Below are 19,988 nucleotides of genomic sequence, written 5' to 3' on the forward strand. Positions count from 1 at the left end.
ACACATGCCCTCCTGCTACAATTTCATCCCTGGCGACCAGGTCATGCTACCCATCATGGACAGAAGTTGGGGAGAGAAGGGCTTCCAGCCGCACCTGCAATAGTCAAAGCACAGGTGATCTAAGTGCTGCTTATGGTGGTGGATATGGGAGCAGAAAAGAAGGACTTGATAAGAGATCACACTGACTGAGAGAATGGAACCATCAAAAATACCAGTTTTGGGCTTCCCTGGTGGCGCAGTGGTTGAGAGTCCGCCTGCTGATGCAGGAGACACGGGTTCATGCCCTGGTCCGGGAGGATCCCACATGCCGCGGAGCGGCTGGGCCCGTGAGCCATGGCCGCTGGGTCTGCGCGTCCGGAGCCTGTGCTCCGCAATGGGAGAGGCCACAACAGTGAGAGGCCCGCGTACTGCAAAAAAAAAAAAAAAAAAAAAAAACAAAACAGTCTTGAGCCAAAATAATGTGCCAAGAGAACTATGGGGACCAGAAAGAGATGCTTGCTCTGAGTAGACAATTATTCCTCCCTTTTTTTTTTAATGCATCACAGTATAGCAAAGCTCACCAAACTTAAAAGAAATTTCATATTCCTGCTGCACCATCTTGAAGGCTTCAACAAAGGCTAGTAATTCAATACGCAAGTTTCTCTACAGGTTTATGTCTTTTTTAATTTGGAGAGATTTTTTAAAGGGAGTGTACATGTAAGATACTCATACATCTGTAGGACAGAAAATGATAATGGTTTCTTAATAAAAAATAATAGTTTCTATTTCTTGAGTACTGATTTTGTTCCAAGCATTATGCTAAGTGCTTTATACACACTACAGCAATAAGGCTCACAACAGCATTGCAAAGGCTACTGTTCTCATTTTGCTGATGAGGAAATTTAGGCACTGAGAAGCTAAAAATGTTAAGAAATTCGTCCCAAGACACATGGCTAGTAAATGGCCAATTCATGCTGCAAACCTAGATCTGACTTCAACATGTCTTATCTAGAGTTACAAACTGGTGTTCATATTGCCTCTGATTTCATTTTTCTAGTATCTGTCAAACCTACAAGTTTTGCTCAGGTGGTCACTACAAAATTAAAAGGTGTTCTTTTAACTAGATCGCAACTCACTGGTTATTTAACCAAATTACTAATCAATCAGTTTAGTCAATACTCTTAATTCTTTATTTATTAAAGCATGAAATTGACCATGTGCCAAGCTTATCAATCTGCTGGAGAAACTGAAAATAGAGACTTTCCTTCCATGTCCTCAGTTTATCATCCATGGAGAGACACTTTGAGAAATAAGGTACAGCATTCCAAAACGATGCAGAATATCACTACACAGCATACCAATTAGACCCTTATTATAGTACAGAATTCTATTCTGGAGTCACCAATTTGAGTCCAGTTTGGAGAAAGGCTACACCTAGTATGCAAAATGACAGCAATGATTGGGATGATAATTTAATGTAAACCCTACCACCAATTCTTGCAAAGAGACTAAGGCAGTAACTTTTTTTTTCTCATCTATATTTAAAATTTGTTTCTTTTTACCTTTTGACCCCCTTCATCCATTTCTCTCATCCTCCAGCCCCCAACCTCTTGACAACCACCAATCTGTTCTTTGTATCTATGAGTAATAACTTTTTTAAAAAATTAAAACTATAGTAGGTCAACAATACTTCAATTAAAAAATAAATAAACATTGTAAAGGATGAATAAAAAAATACATGTAAAAAATTAAACTTCAATTGATACAAACCAAAGACAATAACTGAAATAATTTTTCAGAACCAATCAGACAAAATAGCTATTTTTCATGGCATCATTCAGGTACTCCCTTTCCCAAATAGTTATTTGGTCCTGAAAAACCCAAGTAATTAATTATCTCCTTGGCTTTAGCAGCAAAGATCTAGAATGATAAAAATATTTCAGACTGAAATTTTAGAAAGTAAAGTTAGAAGGGAAAAGTCACAGACCTGAGTTACCTCAGCCTGCACGGGAACATTAATTCAGTAAATCCTCAAGTACAGGAGAGGTTGCTGACCGCCTTCTCCACTGACGCGAGCACAGAGGGGCAAGGCAGCACCGTGCCTGGCATGTAGCAGCTGCACAAACAATTCACAATAACAAGGTCCCTTCCAAACAGGAACAATGCAGGAAAAGGTAACCCTCTTGGTGAGAGTTGTCTCTTGCTCAAAGTCGTTAAAAACCAAGTAGAGTTTAGATCTAGGGATGACATTTCTTGGAATATTCCCCAAAGAGAGCCAGTTATGCTCCCAGCCACACTGTGGGCCCAAAGTTGCTATTTCCTCATGAAAATTTGCCACTTTTATCTGGTCGCTGCCACCCACGCCATGTTCTATGATCTCAAGAAATGAAACTCACTTCCCTAAATCAATCACCAAAAAGGATTTTAGACCTAAGTGATGCTAAACTTAGAGAAAGGGAGAGAAAAAGGATAGTGACTTCTTAACAACCTTCAATATTTTTCTCTCCAGTTTTATCTTAAAATCACATCTTTTCGATATTGGGGATGAATGTAGAACCGTTGGTAAGCCGTTTCATGAAGGCTCAGGCTTCTGGCATTGAAAACAGAGTTAAAGTGATGAGGTAAAGGCCTTGCTTGGGAATGCAATGACTTAGAGGTAAGCTCAACAGCTCACATCTGCTGAATCTCAACCCAAATAATACTTTAAAATTTTGTCTCATCTTAAGTCATCAGGAGAATGTTTCTTGTGATATTGCTCCATTTAACAGGGGATCTATCATTATTCAGAAGTATCAGGGACTTAAGCTCACATCTCACTGTAATAAGTTCCAATGCAGGCCTCAAATTAGTCACACAGAGAAATACACTGTGTATTGAAATACATCCATTTTCTGCATGTTCAGTAGAACACAGAAGCTATTTTGTTTCACAAGTATAACATGATGATTTTTATGGGGGAAGTGAAGAATAATTTATCCAGTGGGGGAGGAATGTAATTAGCTTGAATAGAGAGTATTGGAATTGGGCCAGCACAATAGCCAAGTTACTGAAAAAAATATCCCATTTCGGACACCAAAAATTAAACTGGTGTCCCCCTGTAGAAGCTTGCATTCTAGTGGTTATATTATCCCTCTCTCAAAGTAGAAAATATGTAATAAGGTACTAAAGAACTACATCAGAAATAACATTTGCAGGGGATCCACTGCATGCTAGACACTGTGCTAAACATTCTTAGTCTTCATGATTCCTCTGTGCCAGTCTGCACAGGCAAGCTCCCTCCACACCCCCAAAAATGCCTGTCCCTTGGCCCCCTCTTCAGCCTACAAGTGACCCCCAGTGGCGCAATGCTCTTTCAGAAAAACAGACCTGGAAAGAAAGAGGCCAGAGCAGATTGGAAATAGGCTGCAGCTGTGAAGCAGGAAATTCCAAGGTCCCTGGCACCCGGATGATGGCTTAATAGGCAGCATGGGTGCATAGAACACAAGCTCCAGGGGAGTGTGCCCCTTGAACTGCACACTCCTCAAGGTGATGCCCAGAGGCAAGAACAGGGATTTCCAAAATGTGGAACCTGGTGCAGATCCCCATGTACCTTTCTACCTCCTGCCTGGGTCTAAGGCTAGTGCTACCAACCTGGGTCTAACTCAAAGCTTATGCTCTTAACCACTAGGCGAACAGTTTCATAGAACACTACTGGGTTCAAAAATTGCTACCTGAAGGAGTGATTGCATGAGACCGGGGACCTGTCCTCTTGAAATTTAGTAGAAAAAGACTTGTATTTTATCTACGGAACAAAATTGAAAAGATCTTGGGCTAAAGGAGCAAAAGAGCTCTGATCATCACCAGTTTTCACACCTGTGACATTTGGTTAGACTTGCCTGGAGGTGCCCCAATGGCTTGGCTGTCAGGAAAGTCACTGGTTTCCCAGAGCATGGGCTCCAGCCTGGGGCCTCGCCACCACAGCTCAGGACTCAACGTTCTACCTGTCTCAAACAGCCCAGAGGCAGTACTGGGTTATGTTGCTTAACCTGTTGTCTACTTTTCGGGGTGGATAAAGAAGAAAATAAAGGAACTGAAAGTCTGTTTCATCAGCATCAAAAACTATCTCAGCAGGGCCTCCTGGTAACAGGTTAAGGTGTTGTTCATTTGTATTGTGTTCAAATAAAATAACCCCTAAATGTAAGGGAAGTAGAAATTTAGATTCTTTATTAGCCTTTCTACAACACAAGAAAAGGGATTTTTCTTTTTTTGTTGAAGTATAGTTGATGTACAATGTTGTATTAGTTTCAGGTGTACAGCAAAGTGATTCAGATATATATATATATATATATATATATATTCTTTTTCAGATTCCTCTCCCATACAGGTTACTACAAAATATTGAGGACAGTTCCCTGTGCCATACAGTAGGTGCTTGTTGTTTACCTATTTTATATATAGTAGTGTGTATATGTTACTCCCAAATTCCTAATTTATCCCTCCCCCACACTGAAAAAGGATTTTTAAAAAAATAATGTTTTCTTTTATGATTACAAAAAAATGACATGCTTTTGGGGAATAATTTTTAAAATGTGGAAATGTACAATGAAAAGTCAATCATAATCCCACCAACCAAGACAATGACCATTAGTATTTTATTGCACTTTCACATTCTAAAATTACCAGTTACTTAATTACAGCTTCTCTTTTCATCTAACATTTAAATAAGCATTCTCCCATATTACTAAGAGTCTTTGGATACATTATTTTAATAGCTATATTGTATCCCATCGTGTAGATTTACTTAGGGTTAACAATTTACTTAATTAACTCATTGTTCCCATGTTGTTTTAGGGCTTTGTCTTTCTTGTTGTTTGTTTTTGCTTTTATTTTCATTTTGATGAATAATATTGTATTTATTTCCTTATTTTGCCTTTAATATAATATTATGTGCGAATCTATAGAATATATAAACACATAAAATATATCTGAGGAAGTAGGATAACTGGGTCAAAGGGCAGACTATTATTAAGGTTCTGCTGAATTGCTTTCTAAAACCAGGGATCCAGTCTAAACACCAGATTCTTATTCCACCTCTCCCATCAGCATGGAGCACTACAATTTGTTTGAATATCTGACGACTGATAAGTAAGCATGGCATCTCATTATTGTAATCTGTATTTATAAGGAAAACAATTTAAATGAATGGAATTATGCCACTTTTACCATTAAAATGTATTAAAAGATCATTTTATCTGATTGTCAAAAATATTTCCTGACTTCCAATCAATGATAAAGTCATGAAAAATATCTCTGAATTTACTTTGTTCTTAAACATTTTATTTTATTTATTGCTGTTCTTAAAATCAGAGTTGTAAATGTCCTTGGCCTGGTCTACAGAAAGGGCAGACTTTGGGGTGCATGTCTAAAAACTTAAATGAGTTTAAATGATTCCATTTTATTCCTGAAAACTCTAGTCTATTCCCCCCAAATTCAACTTCTTAAGAATCATAGTGGCCTCTAGCACTAGCTGGAATTATTGCTTCTTATCTTTGAAGCTTATTATGAATTTTCTTTTCTTTTTTTTTTTTTTTTTTTTTTTGTGGTACACGGGCCTCTCACTGCTGTGGCCTCTCCCGTTGCGGAGCACAGGCTCTGGACGCTCAGGCTCAGCGGCCATGGCCCACGGGCCCAGCCGCTCCGCGGCATGTGGGATCTTCCCGGACCGGGGCACGAACCCGCGTCCCCTGCATCGGCAGGCGGACTCTCAACCACTGCGCCACCAGGGAAGCCCTGAACTTTCATTTTTATTATACTTCCCATTCTCCAAAGCATTGCATGCCATGTGATTATTTTTCAACACTCAAACATAATTTTTTGGTGGCGTCGATGAGGATTATGCCTTACCATTCAAGCTAACTGTATTTAAAAACACGCACACAAAAAAGCACAAGGGAAGAGGTATGAGGATTACCAGCTTGAAGGGAGACTCGCTTGCTAGAAAAGCATCCACACACTAACTTCAGCAGGATGTGGGACTTTTGCCACTGACTTTTTTCTATTCATGGTCTCACTTGTGAACAGCAGAAGCGAACGGAGCTGGTTGGTGGTCTGCGCTTGTCCAGTCAATGCTGGGAAACTGTCAGGATTACAATGCTCCTTTGTTGGCTGGCTTGGCAGCGATGCCATGAGCTGAATGGGCCACAGAGACTGAACTAGTTATGACGACTGCTGGGTCCTCCCAAATGACCGGAGGGCCTCCCCACCTCATTGCCCAGCTACCCTGGGATGACTGCATGGACGCGGAGATGCCCCAATTCCTCCTACCAATATGCTGCCCCAAGTTGGCCAGTGGAGAATGCTGACTTCCTGATGACCAATCTAATTCAGTAGGGGTACCAAGGTCACTGGAAACTTGCAAAAAGAACGCAGATAAAGGGGATAGAAGGTAAATCCTGAAACTGCTATGCTGTAATGATGTGCTAATCTCTCCCACTGAAATTGCACACGGATGTTTGGAGATGGAGAGTAAAGGATTAAAAAATAAACTCAGAAGAAAACAGAAAAAGAAGCTCCCCTATGATGATATTCATGGGAAAAATCTGATCTGACCAGTTTAGGTCATAAGGATTTTTATGTTTGTTTTTGACAAATCACATGTCCCAGAGCCCCAGTTTTCAGATTTAGGTGCAGCCCCCAATAACAGAGAGAAGGAAACTGAAGATTATGAAGCAGGTAGGACAAAAAGATTACTAAATAAAGATGAGTTGTTTTCTAACAGCTTTCTGCTAACCCAGACCCCCTGGTTTTGTTTAAGAAGTCCACTGCCTTTGAAAATACACAGGGTCTTTTCAACAGCAAAAGATCAAATGATGGGGGCTTCCCTGGTGGCGCAGTGGTTGAGAGTCTGTCTGCCGATGCAGGGGACACGGGTTCGTGCCCCGGTCCAGGAGGATCCCACATGCCGTGGAGCAGCTGGGCCCATGAACCATGGCCGCTGAGCCTGCGCGTCCGGAGCCTGTGCTCCGCAACGGGAAAGGCCACAACAGTGAGAGGCCCGCGTACCACAAAAAAAAAAAAAAAAAGAAAAAAAAATCAGATGATGTTAATCACGCAGCGAGTCCTAACCCTTTAAGGAAGCTGTTGTCTCTTTACATTATAAACATCCCGGCTATACAAGCTGGAACAATTTTTATCTTAGCCTGTTTTTTCTTCTTCTTCCTCTCTCTTTAAATTTTAGGTTTCGCCAATCTTTCTTCTACCTCCTTTCTAACCCCCATCAAGGAAAAATCTGTTGTGCCTTAGAACAAAGGAAGACAAGAAGACGGGGCAGTGAGTATATCCATCTCCCCGTTTTCAACTCCATGTCCTCCACACTTCTGCGTTGGTCATTGTAGACTACATTCTAGTAGAAAAGCCACATCCACAGGGCACTGCATATAGCTCAGGGTTCTCCCTGCTCAACATCTCTGCTCCTGCTCAGCTATTGGTTTGGCCTGATGGGTTCAGTTCCACTTACCACAGTTATGGATACATTTACAGATATGATCAGCAGCTTTTTTTTTTTTTTGGATACAATCTTTGCTTCAGAAAGATAATAATCATATATTGAATTCTGTAGCATGTTTAGCTGAAAGAAGAATTGATTGGGGTAGAGAGAAGGATGTATGACAGTTGTCTTCAGATATTTGACCTACCACCCTGTTGACATAGGATTGGACTTCTATAGGAATACAGAACCATCACAGCAGTGATTCTTCAGTGGGAGTGGTGGTGGTGAGTAGAGACAGTTAGGGACGTCTTCAGTTTACATCTCTGCTGAGATGCTAATGTGTCTGCAGTAGAATGCCATTGTTATCCTGAGAGTTTGACCTATTTCTTAGGAGGGTTAGGATGGAAAAAATTGAGATGGATCAAACTGGACTATAAATTTTGCCAAATCAGTTGAAGTATATGTAATTCTCTTATCTTTTTACTCCTAAAGCCCAACAGGGCCTGACATGTAGCAGATGCTCAAAAATGCTTTTCGAAGTATTATTTTGTTGATGAATGAAAACAAAACTTCAGGGAAGCAAATTTCACCTTAATATAAGTGGAATGATCTAATAAGAAGCACTGTCTGAGGTGGGCTATGACAGACAGTGAGCTCTCCATCTTTGGAGGAGTTCAAACATAAACTGTGGATACTGTTATGTAAGCTGGGGGTTTGACCCGGTTTATGAGGCGAAAACAGTGGCAGCCCATTAGCCCCTGGCCAAGGAAAAGCTCCAACACTTTCTACTTCATGACCATGAACAGATTCATTTTTTGAAGGGTACAAAAAGATGCATCCTGTAATATCAACAATTTAAGCCAGGAACCAAATCCTTGTGCTCTGCTTTCTGGGAGTTTTGTTCAATTTGAGCCACGGTTTATTAAATCCTAGGTTTTAAATTTCTATTCATGATACTAAAGTTTTTTTTTTTTTTACTAAGAATAATACTTGTACCTTTGAAACTCTCCGTGGACATGGTCTTCTTCACTAGAGCACCATTTGAATGCTGATACGTATTAATCTAGAGCTGTGGTTGATAGGTCCTAAAAACCCAGTTCCTTCTTCCTACAGAACCAAAGGCTTCTAAACCCATCTCTTTGTCACACTAATTTGGAACCCAAATTTCCAAATTAACTTAAGAATGGCCCACAAGAGAATTTCAACGCTTCTTGAAACATTGGAAGTCTTTTAAGATTTTCCCTTCCCTTCTCCTCTTCTTCCTTTTCCTCCTCCTTCCTCTTCTTTTTCTTCTCCTCCTTCTTCTTTTAATTCTGAATGAAGTTTATCATCTCAGGAAATGTGGTACCTTGATAATCTCTTTGATACCCATGCATCCCACATTGATTTACACTGAACAACTGTGGTCCATTAAAAAGACTTAATAACGTGGAAGCCTCGTGCCCAACCATAAGATTTGCTGTGATGATCTTTTGGTGAAGAGCGCCACCTCTCAAGAGCAAACCAAGGTGGCCTTTCTGTGGGCCAGAGTCAGAGGAACCGTCCGCCAGAAGAGTGAATCAGGGATCGCTAGCATTTTCTCCTTGCACAGCATTCAATTACCTTTTGGACCAACAATGGTAAAGTACCTAAGATTGTACCTCATGACTGTTTTAGCCAGAGTGTCTCTGGGCTCTAAGATTATTATTCACCATCTATGAATTCACTTTTAAAAGACAGTAATTCTTAATCTATTTCTCAGTCTGCACCATTCTTTAAAATCTTGGATTTTCTACTGAATAAAACAAGTCTCCAGACTTTATTCAGATTAAGAATTCTTTCTTAGCATTTTAGGTATCTCACAGGTCTTCTAGGCTCCTCTTGTTACAGGTGCAGAAGGTGAGGTCCGGAGTAGACCAGTGATGGCATATACCTCCCCTGTTGACCCCACGCCTGTTGACTACTACCCTCAGGCCCTCCCCTTTGGGCCACATTCCCCTGTCTTGGGTTCCCAGAATTTTGCAGTTTAGAGGGTAACTGGAAAGACTGGGACTGTATTGAAACTAATTGTGATATCTTAGGTCATATGCATTTTATCTTTATAATTTTATCATGTTCTGTTTGTGCTAATAAAGTACAAATCTCTCTCTTCACAACACATAAAAAACCACAGATGTTGATTCTAAATTGAATTATATTAATCACTGCCTATGCCTCTAAAATCATTCATGTAAAATTTTTGAAAAAAGCATTTTAGGTTCTTCTTCCTTTCTCAGGAGTTTTAAGTGATTTAAAATATATACCTGCATGTATTATTTGATGTTAATACAGCTTTTCCTAAATAGCATGCTTGACGCTTAACAGAGATTTTTGGAGCTAGTGTATTCTGAGTGCCAATGGAGGGAAATTTACCTTATAATATATGATTTACTATAAAGGGGTGTTGCTACTGCAGAAGAAAGGCGAGGAGAGAAGGATGAGAACTTGGGGTTCAAGTTCAGTGTCTGACACTTAGCAGCTCTGTGAATTAACCCAAATAAAACTCTCCTGGTGGAGGCATGTGTGTTGCTCGCAGGGACGGGGGGGTGGGGGTGGGGAAGGAGCGGTAAGAAAATCTATGCTGCCTTTCTCATTGAATTGTTGTTAGCATCAAGGTCAATAATATAGTTGAAAGTTCTCTGAAACTTATAAATCAAAGTTAAGTTAGTATAATGGCCAGAGCATTTGCCTGCTGCCATGTAGCATGTGAAGTGGAAGTCATATGTTTAAAGGTTAAAATCTGGGCTCTTTGACCTGCCAATTTGGATGGAATCCTAACTTCAATACTTCCTAGCTGTGTGCCCTCTGGTGAGTTACTAAACCTGCCTAAGCCTGACATCCTGAGGGAATGTAAATTGGTGCAGCCACTATGGAGAACAGTCTGGAGGTTCCTTAAAAAACTAAACATAGAGCTACCATGTGATCCTGCAATCCCACTCCTGGGCATATATCTGGAGAAAATTTTAATTCGAAAAGGTAGGGAATTCCCTCGCAGTCCAGTGGTTAGGACCAGGCACTTTCACTGCGGAGGGCCCAGGTTCAATCCCTGAAAAGGTACATGCACCATAATGTTCATAGCAGCACTACTTACAACAGCCAAGACATGGAAGCAACCTAAGCGTCCACTAACAGATGAATGGCTAAAGAAGATGTGGTACATATATACAATGGAATATTACTCAGCCATAAAAAAGAACGAAATAATGCCATTTGCAGCAACATGGATGGACCTAGAGATTACCATACTAAGTGAAGTAAGTCAGAAAGAGAAAGACAAATACTATATGTTATCATTTATATGTGAAATATAAAATATGACACAAAGGAACTTATTTACAAAACAGAAACAGACTCAGACATAGAAAACAAACTTATGGTTACCAAAGGGGAAGGGGGGTGGGGGAGGGATAAGTTAGGAGTTTGGGATTAGCAGATACACACACTATATATATAAAATAGATAAACAACAAGGTCCTACTGTATAGCACAGGGAACTACATTCAATATCCTGTAATAAACCATAATGGAAAAGAATATGAAAAAGAATATATATATATATATATATATAACTGAATCACTTTGCTGTACACCTGAAACTAACACAACATTGTATTGTAAATCAACTACACTTCAATAAAAAATAAATAAAAGTTAGAGTACAGTGATGCATGCAAGGCACCAAGTGGGATGTCCAGCCCATAGCAAATAAACATTAGTTTGTTTTAGCACTATGAGATTCCTGGTTTTTTCTGTTCACACAGTTCTGTGGGATAAATAATCTGGGAGAGTTGAGCCTTTTAGCCCTTAAAATATTTTACTTAGGGGTCCCTCCCCTATGACTAGAGCTCTAGCTGAGACATCGCCTCAAAGGACACAGAGCAAATGAAAGTGTCATGAAACAAAATTATGAACAGAAGGATTCATAAGTTTGAGGGATAAATCCAAGAATATCTGCTTTTTATTCTGCCCTCCCTACTCTCGTCTTCAGAACTATGTCCCTTACAAAAAATTTCAACTCCAAGAGAAGAGTCGATTTCAGGATGTCTTCTTGACTCTGTTCCTAGTAAGTGTCCCCAGTAATCTTAGACCCTTTATAAATCTTATGAACTTATAAATAAGTCATTGTTTTAAAAAATTATGTTATAAATAACTCGGTTCATTTACCCTATTTCTTCCTTTAGATTATGAACTGCGTGAAGCCTAGCCTCTTCCTGTTTTTCTCACTGTACCCAATGTTTAAGTTCCATGAATGATCCAAAGATCATTAACGCCTTAACATTACATGCACTTGGACTCATGTGCTTTTATCACCTACTTGTTGGGTATCCTTGGGAAAGTTGCTTCAATTCTCTGAACCTTGGTTTCTTTGCTCATAAAATGAAGGCAACCTTGCAGAGTCCTCATGAATCTTGGTAGTAATACCTGGAAAGCCCTTAACACATAATAAGACTTCAATAAAAGGTCACAATCAGTGTTTCTCTCCTTTAAGTTGTCTAATATGATTATTATCACCATGGTGGCCACCATTTCTATGCCTATCACTGGCCCAGATTCCCAAGAACTAAAGGAAAACAGAAGAAAGGATACAGAAAAAGCCAGAGAAGCATGATGAGAGCAGAAAGATTTTGCTAAAACCAAATCAGCAAACACAGGACAATAAATGTATTCCACCATCCAAAGGTGACAGTGGCTTCAGCATGCTGATAAAAGAGAACACTGGTGAGATAGTGCCACTTAGTGGTGGGCTCTTAATATTACATGCAGCGACTTCGTAAGCGGTGGGGAAATATTAAATAATTGCCAAAGGAGCCTCCAGTTTATTCCTCTTGTCTCGTTTGAGAAGGTGGGGACCATCCTGAGTGGGGCTGTGCACAGCGCTGTGCTCACAGACCTGCTCAACAGCACTTTTTTGTTTGCTTGTTACTTCTACATTAATAGTTAGAGCCTCTCTGGGCTTATAAATTAGCTCATTAGCAACAAGTCAGCAATCCAACATATTAACCAATCACAAAGTAACAAAGAATGATGAGATTCTTGACATTTGCAAGTTAAGCTTGCAAGTTAAGCTTGAAATCGCCATTTCCCCATCTGCAAAGGAGGAAGAAAATACTTATTTTTTTTATGTTTATCAAAATTAAGTTCATAAAATTATGAACGTTTAAGGAAGAATGTTTTATCTATCATGATAGTACATCCTGCAGTTACTTACTCAAAATTATAATCTTTTCAACACAACGATGTTAAGTGAGGAGTTTTACAGTGTTCCACAGACATCCAGTCCCGAGTCCCTGGGAAAGAGAAAATAAGCAGATTCCATTAACTTTATATTATTTATTCACTTGTTCATAGTAGGATCTATGAAGACAAACTAACTCCACCAATAAAAGAAAAATCCAGTAGCCCAAGTATAAAGCAGCATACCCTTCAACTGTAAGGAACTCTTTTTTTAAAGTTTAGAATTTTAGAATTAGAAGGCACTTTAAAAATTAGAAGGTTCAGCTCCTTCTTTTACAGATGACTCTGTTTATCTAACTCACATATTCTGTGATTTTGTCTTGTACCCTTGACTGCTGTGTTAGGATTTGTTACAGAGCAGTCTGGTTCTATTAACAAGTCAGGCTGTAAAACATCTTCTACAATGTGTCATTTATTTGGAGAGAGGGGGCCTGGGAGAGAATTAGAAACAGCTGAAGGCATATACAAGCCCATTGCTGCTCCGGTTTTAAAGGCAGTTTAAAAGCTCAGATGAAGAGAGAACAGGCAGAAACAGAAAGTTAGAGCAGGACAGATGTTGCGGCTGCTGTCTCTCTGGCCCTAGACGGGCCCTGGCCTCAGAGACAGGAAGGACCATCCCGGCAGTTTGAGATGCCTCCTCCCCCAACACCCTGCCACCCAGCCTCACACGGGCATGGAAGAAGAGGGGAACACATGTGTCCCAATCCTGAATGCCCTCGCTTTATAGAAATGCCATGGCTTTTGGACCAATGGCATCTCTTCTGGTAGAAGGTGGAAGACATCTCCCAGACAGACTGATTTTGTTCATTAAATTAACGTTTTTGAGCTCCTGACTTGGGCTATTCTACAAATCTCACAATGATTTTCAGGCCTTCGGGCAAGGTGATTCCATCCCTGAAGGGCATCTCCTTTTTACACCTCCACCACCACCATCACCATCTTCTTGTCACCACATCTAGGGGGATGTCATGCTAGGTTCTAGGCTCCGAGGATAAAAGATGGATCAGACAGAGTGTCTACCCTCAGGAACCTTTCTGTCTAGTATCACCATCATGACAAAACTGCCTGAGAAATATTCCCTGAGCTCAGAAATGTACTTCCAAAAAGTTAAAGAATTCTTCTGTGGCTTCATGGTTTGCCATTTGATTTTCGCACCTTCTGAGGTCAAGTCCCACTCTGAAATGACAGGGGCAACCACCAGAAAAGAAACTTGACCTAATCTGTAAGCTCAAAAATGACCATTTAATTAAGTTGAACCAAAGACACATGCAGAACCTGATTTGTCCCTAGAGAAAGCTTGAGATGCACTTTACCTAGAAGAACCTTTCTGTTCCATATCCCCTTCCAAGCTCTGAAATATGATTCCTTGGCAATATAGCCACTTCCGTATTTACATAATGATGGCATATTCTGACACAGCCTCTCTCTCTGTGTGTGAAATGATCTCCCCACACAGGAGAACTTGATGACTGCCAGGATTCCCACACTGCCATCCTAGAAAGTCCTAGGAGGCGGTATGGATACTAGAAAATACATGAGCCGTGGTGCTATTAAGTTTCAGTCCTGACACAGCAACTTAATAGGTGTACAATCTTGGGCAAATTATTTAACCTTTCTGAGCCTGTTTCCTCACCTGCAGAAAGCAGGTAACGATACTCTGAAGGATGGTACAAATTTGAATAATATGGCAGAACTCCTAGTGAAGTGTCTGGCACAAATGAGGTGTTCTTTAAAGAAAGGTATTACCACTGCCATCTAAATACTCCTTGTACTCACTTCCTGATACCCTCTCACAACGCCATGCAAGACCACCTGACTGTCCTGTGCTTTTAGTGAGGCCAAACCCTTCAGTTTTAGTATCTGTTCTTGTATCTAATTGTTTTCCTAGAGTCAATGTTCATTGCCACCACTTGTAATATTCATCACTTGCTGCCTTTGTTGTGTGCTGTTCCCTCGCTTGTTATCTTCCCTCTTCCATCAAACTTCCTCTATACTTCCTGGCCTGAATGATGCTGTGGTTTGCCTTTTATGACTCTTAAAAGGCACTGAAGTATCTCTATTCTTTCTGAACATTAAACCAAGAGACCATTAAGTGCCATCTTGGACCCAATCCAATCAGGTTTTGGTTCAATGGCTTAAAGCTGGATGCTCTGGTTGTTTTTCTTCTTTTTCCTGTTAGACACACTTTAAAAATTCCCCGCGCCCCCCCACCCCTTTAATCCTCTGGGTTCCATGCCACTCCAGATGTATAAGATTACTAGAATTTTGGCCTCTGGGATAACTGAGGTGTTGCTACAAAACATATAGGTTTACTCTTTAACAGTTAGGAATGTGCTAGAACAATAGCATTTCTTTTAGTTAGAAGTTAAAAAAAAATTTCCAAATTGTTGAAAGCTGCGTATTATCAGAATTGTTTTTCTGGCTTTCTTTTAATATAACTTATTCTATATATTACTTAACTTGGCTGCTGTTTTATAGGAGTAACTATTTTTCTTTATTTAACAGGAAAATGCTACTGCTGAGTACGTACGATAGTATCATTTCTTTTTCTGTGTGCGGAGAAGGATTCTGCTACCTGGTCTAAGACACCTGATAGGTCACCGTGTAACAGCTCCCAAAACAGTGGCTGGCATCAAGGACCTCTGTGAAATCCACCTGGAAGCCTGCCCTATTCCTGATGACGCATGCTGATGGACAGGGGCAAACTGTAACTTCAGTCACTCTAGGGGGATAATAGTTCCAGTCTGTTCCATCTGATAAGGATGGAGTGATAGAGCAGCTGAAGATTCTTGTACAATTATGAAACACTTTAGTCACTGAAGGTGGGCATCAGTGGAGAAGATTTGGGGGCTTGCCAGAAAACTGGTGTAAGGGATTATTAACTCAGATAATAATTTAAAACAAAAAACAAAACAAAACAGTAATGTTGTCTTTATAGATGTAGAACCCCTCCACTCTGTAATCTAGATGTGTCCAGGGGTGACTCTAACACACCCATTAATGGCAATTAGCTTGAAGCCAAACTGTTCTTGCTCAGCTTAAGGTTTAACTGTTAAGAAGGTACATCTTTCTTGGCAATGTCTCTGCCACCACCCTCAGCCACCACAGACAGGGTGCACTCTACAGCTGCTCATTTGAGCAGAAAGCCCTCCCTTACCTCTGTCGTTAATGGCTGGTTTTATGGGGGCTGGTGCCCACTCTGACTTTTTTGCTGCACTGCAATACTGCACCACCGGCAAGAAAAGTGGCAAAAGAGAACAAAGCCCAATCTCTTTCCCTTGAGCAAATATTCCTTTTGTAATATTCCCCCACTCCTAGACTTACTATCCTACATTTTTCTTCGGGGAGCTGGATTGCTCTGCTTAACCTAGTAACATAACTGATCAAAGCCTTCCTCGAATTCCCCTCATCTTTCCAGAGTCTCTGTGGCCAACCTCCAGAGCCTTTCTACACTACTTTAAAAAGGGGTTATGGGCCTCCCTGGTGGCGCAGTGGTTGAGAGTCCGCCTGCCGATGCAGGGGATACGGGTTCGTGCCCCGGTCTGGGAGGATCCCATATGCCGCGGAGCGGCTGGGCCCGTGAGCCATGGCCGCTGGGCCTGCGCGTCCGGAGCCTGTGCTCCGCAGCGGGAGAGGCCACAACAGTGAGAGGCCCGCATACCGCAAAAAGAAAAAAAAAAAAAGAAAAAAAAAAAAAAGGGGTTACATGTGAAAATTGTGTGCTATTTTATTTCCTCACTCATTTTAATATAAATGTAACATCCATTTTCACCAATTATAATTCATCAACAATATGAGGAGTTTAATTTTTTTTTTTTTTTTTCTTTTTGCGGTATGCGGGCCTCTCACTGTTGTGGCCTCTCCCGTTGCGGAGCACAGGCTCCGGACGCGCAGGCCCAGCGGCCATGGCTCACGGGCCCAGCCGCTCCGCGGCATATGGGATCCTCCCAGACCGGGGCACGAACCCGTATCCCCTGCATCGGCAGGCGGACTCTCAACCACTGCGCCACCAGGGAGGCCCGAGGAGTTTAATTTTAAGCATTTTCATTTTGAACCTATAGACTGCAGCTTCTTAACTGCAACATTAGTGACATTTGTGCTGGATAATTATTTGTTGTGGCAGGTTGTCGTGTGCTTTGTGGGAATTTTATTAGCAGCCCTGACATCTGCCTTTTAGATGCACACTCCCCTGCTTCGTGACAACCAGACATGTCTCCAAACATTGCCACATGTGCCTTTGGGGCAAAGTCACCCCGAGAGTGAGAGTTGCTGATATAAACCAACTGTTAAACTTTTTATCAATGAAGATATAGCAGGCCGAAGCATCATTTCTTCCTTGGGTGTCTAAAGGAAAAAAAGATTAGAAAGTAGGTTTTGGTCAGACATGGTCTCTGTTCTTTCATCAGTTCCTAAAAGCATTTTTATAAATGTTTTCTGGGCAAATTCTCTCAGATCAATCCATTGCTATCTGTTCTCTTGCCCAATGCTTTACCTAAATGACAGTGTACGAAATCTATTTTATACACAGGATCTCATTTAATTTCCACAGTGATAAGATGTGGTACTCACAGCCAGTTAGCTGGGAAGCAGCAGGGTGTCATGGAAAGGAAGATTTGGAGGAAGACAGGCCAGAGCTTCCCTTCTGGCAGCCCTGTTCACTGGCTATGAAAACTTAGAATAGATACATGAATATGTGTAACTGAATCACTTTGCTGTACACCTGAAACTATCACAACATGGTTAATCAACTATACTCCAATATAAAATTAAAAGTTAAAAAAAAAAAAGAAAGAAAAGTCAGCCAATTCTTCAGCTTCTGTGCCACTCAGTTTTCTCTTGGAAATGTGCGATTATTATCTTGGAGAAATGTTGGGTGAATTTAAATGAGGAGAGATGTGTGACAGTATATCTCACTTAGTGGAGGCTTAAGCAGTGATAGCTTTTTTTATTAGGACACCAAGACCAGAGCTTTGTGGACTACCCCACAGCTGCATATTGAAGCAGCTTTCTCAACAGCAGCAGATTTTGCCTCCATTCTGGTCACAGACCTATTTAGGGATCTGATAAATAGAAAAGCCCTCAAATGCAACACAATTTCAGGAGATTTCCATATTCCCCAGAAGTGTATATTAAACCCAAGGGATGAATGCCTCTAATGAGAGCCTTCTGATTTCACCTCTTCTTCTAGTTGACTCAGTAAGTGATACAAATTGTTTTCCTTGCCCATTGCTTTAAACTGGCACCCCCTTCTAGGGAAACAAATGGGTTCCAAGTCCCCTGATGTTAGTGGTTGGCCAACAAGGCTTTGAAATAAGCCATTGGTCTGGTAGAGTGCAAACAGGCTTGCCAATTTCCCAGCAACAGACATTTAGCATCAGAGAGAAGTAAACCTTTGACATGTTAAACCCCTCAGATACAGAGGATGCATATTACTACAACTTAATCCAGTCTAGACTTCACTTCCTATTTCAGTGAGAAAATAGAGGCAATCAGAAGAGAGCTCCACAATCTCCCACGACCACAACTGCCATTAATTTGTCACCATATATTCTCCCTTCCTCATGTTTTATGGATGAATGTTCCATATTCCTAAGACCAATCTTTCATCTTGTACCCTAGACTATATCCTCTTCAATCTACTCAAGGCCATCATTCCAGTATTTCTCTCCTTTGTCTCCTACAATACATCATTAATTTTCTCTCTCTACTAGATCACTTCCATCAGTAAACAAAAATACTGTAACATCTCCTGTCTTAAAAAGAAATCTTTCCTCCAGCAGCCCCACTCATTTTAAATGAGTTGCATTTCTCACTCCTGTTCTCTCTGGAACCATCTCCAGGTAGGGTTCTGCTTGCCCCAGCAGACCAAAGCTGCTCTTGTCAAGGTCAGTAGAGACAATGAATTTGCTAAATCCAGTAGTCAAATCTGTCTTTATCTGATATAATGTTGACTTAATTGATCACATTCCTTCCTTCTAGAAGTATTTTCTTCATTTGGCCTCCAGGACACAACCACCTCTTAATGCTCTACGTACTTCACTGGCCACTCCTTTCTGGTCTCCCAAACTCTAAACGTTGGTTTGCCTGAGAGCTGAGGCTTCAGACATCTTATCTTCTTCATCCACACTTTTCCACCAGGTGGTCTCATCCCGTTGCTTGGTTTTACAAACCATCTTATGTGCTGATGACACAAAGTTGTCACCTTTCCCCTGACCTCCCGATTTATCTCTCTACTAGGATCTCGAATAGGTATCTCAACATGTCCTAAACTAAACTTCGGATTCCTACCCTTCCCCACAACCTGCTCTTCTTGCAGTTTTCTCTGGCTCAATACACAGCAACTCCATTCTTTCAGCTGGTCAGGCCAAAATTCGTGGAGTCATCCTTGACTCCTCTCTTTCTCTCGTGCCCCATGTCCAATCTGTCACAAATCCTGTTAGTCCTACCTTTAAATTGTACCCCAAATTTAACATCTCACCACCTCCACTACTAGAATCCTGGATTAAACCAAAATCATCTCCCCAAAGAATTACTTCAATAGACTCCTAACTGGTCTCCCAACTTCCTTCCTCCCTATACAGTCTATTTTCCATGTTACCCTCTCTCATTGAGTCCTTCAGTATGCATGTCACTAAGTGCCTTTAAAAACTGGTACCATCGGTTTTTGATAGAATTAGGACAGATAGTTGAGACAGGCCCTGACCAACTTTTGGGGATTCTTCAGCACTTGAGGTGTCAGGGGGTTGTGATTTCAACATGGAATTGTATTCACTCCCTAGCCATTTATACTAACCTCTAAAGTCCTCTAGCTATGGTTAGCCTCCAATCCTTCCAGTACTTTCGTCACTCCTAACTAATGTCTCCCTTCCAAAGCATCTTCCTTGTGCCTCTGTTAAAATGTTTATAGATTGCTCGCCTTGAAGTAGAGCTCCTTATCTCTCCCTCTAGTCAGAGGTTGAATTGCTAAAAGGCAAGGTTTTGGCGCATTATGGCATAACCTCCCTCCACCTCCTCGGCACCCCAACCCCTCTGCCCCTCCCCAAGGAACTGCAATCCCTTTAAAAGTTTGATAGAGTTCAGTTGAGCGGAGTTTAGCAAGCAAGTAATGCATACCTAGATGTTCCAAGTACAGTGCCGCTGCCTTGGATGGTGCAATGCCCAACGGCAGCCACTACGGCCAGGAAGGTGGAAGACTGGACAGAACGGTCGGAGAAAACCAGGGTGAGGAAACGGTGAAGGAGGAAGGAGAGGAGGAGAGGGAAGGAGGGGTAGGGAGGAAGAATGGGAG

At 41.1% G+C, this 19,988-nt stretch overlaps 1 long non-coding RNA gene across 1 annotated transcript in view; it reads right to left on the bottom strand.

The window, feature by feature from the left end:
- LOC309811113 overlaps positions 1–19,892 on the bottom strand; it is a 36,437-nt gene extending 16,545 nt beyond the window's left edge. The window contains exons 1-2 of the long non-coding RNA XR_014295108.1: positions 19,814–19,892; positions 12,675–12,753 (exon numbers count right to left, since the gene is read on the bottom strand). This is a non-coding gene — a long non-coding RNA (uncharacterized lncRNA). The remainder of the gene's footprint in view (positions 1–12,674; positions 12,754–19,813) is intronic.
- Between the last annotated feature and the right edge of the window lie 96 nt (positions 19,893–19,988).

The sequence above is a fragment of the Mesoplodon mirus genome (assembly GCF_964341445.2).
Source record: "Mesoplodon mirus genome assembly, chromosome: 10".
Taxonomy (NCBI): Eukaryota; Metazoa; Chordata; class Mammalia; order Artiodactyla; family Ziphiidae; genus Mesoplodon; species Mesoplodon mirus.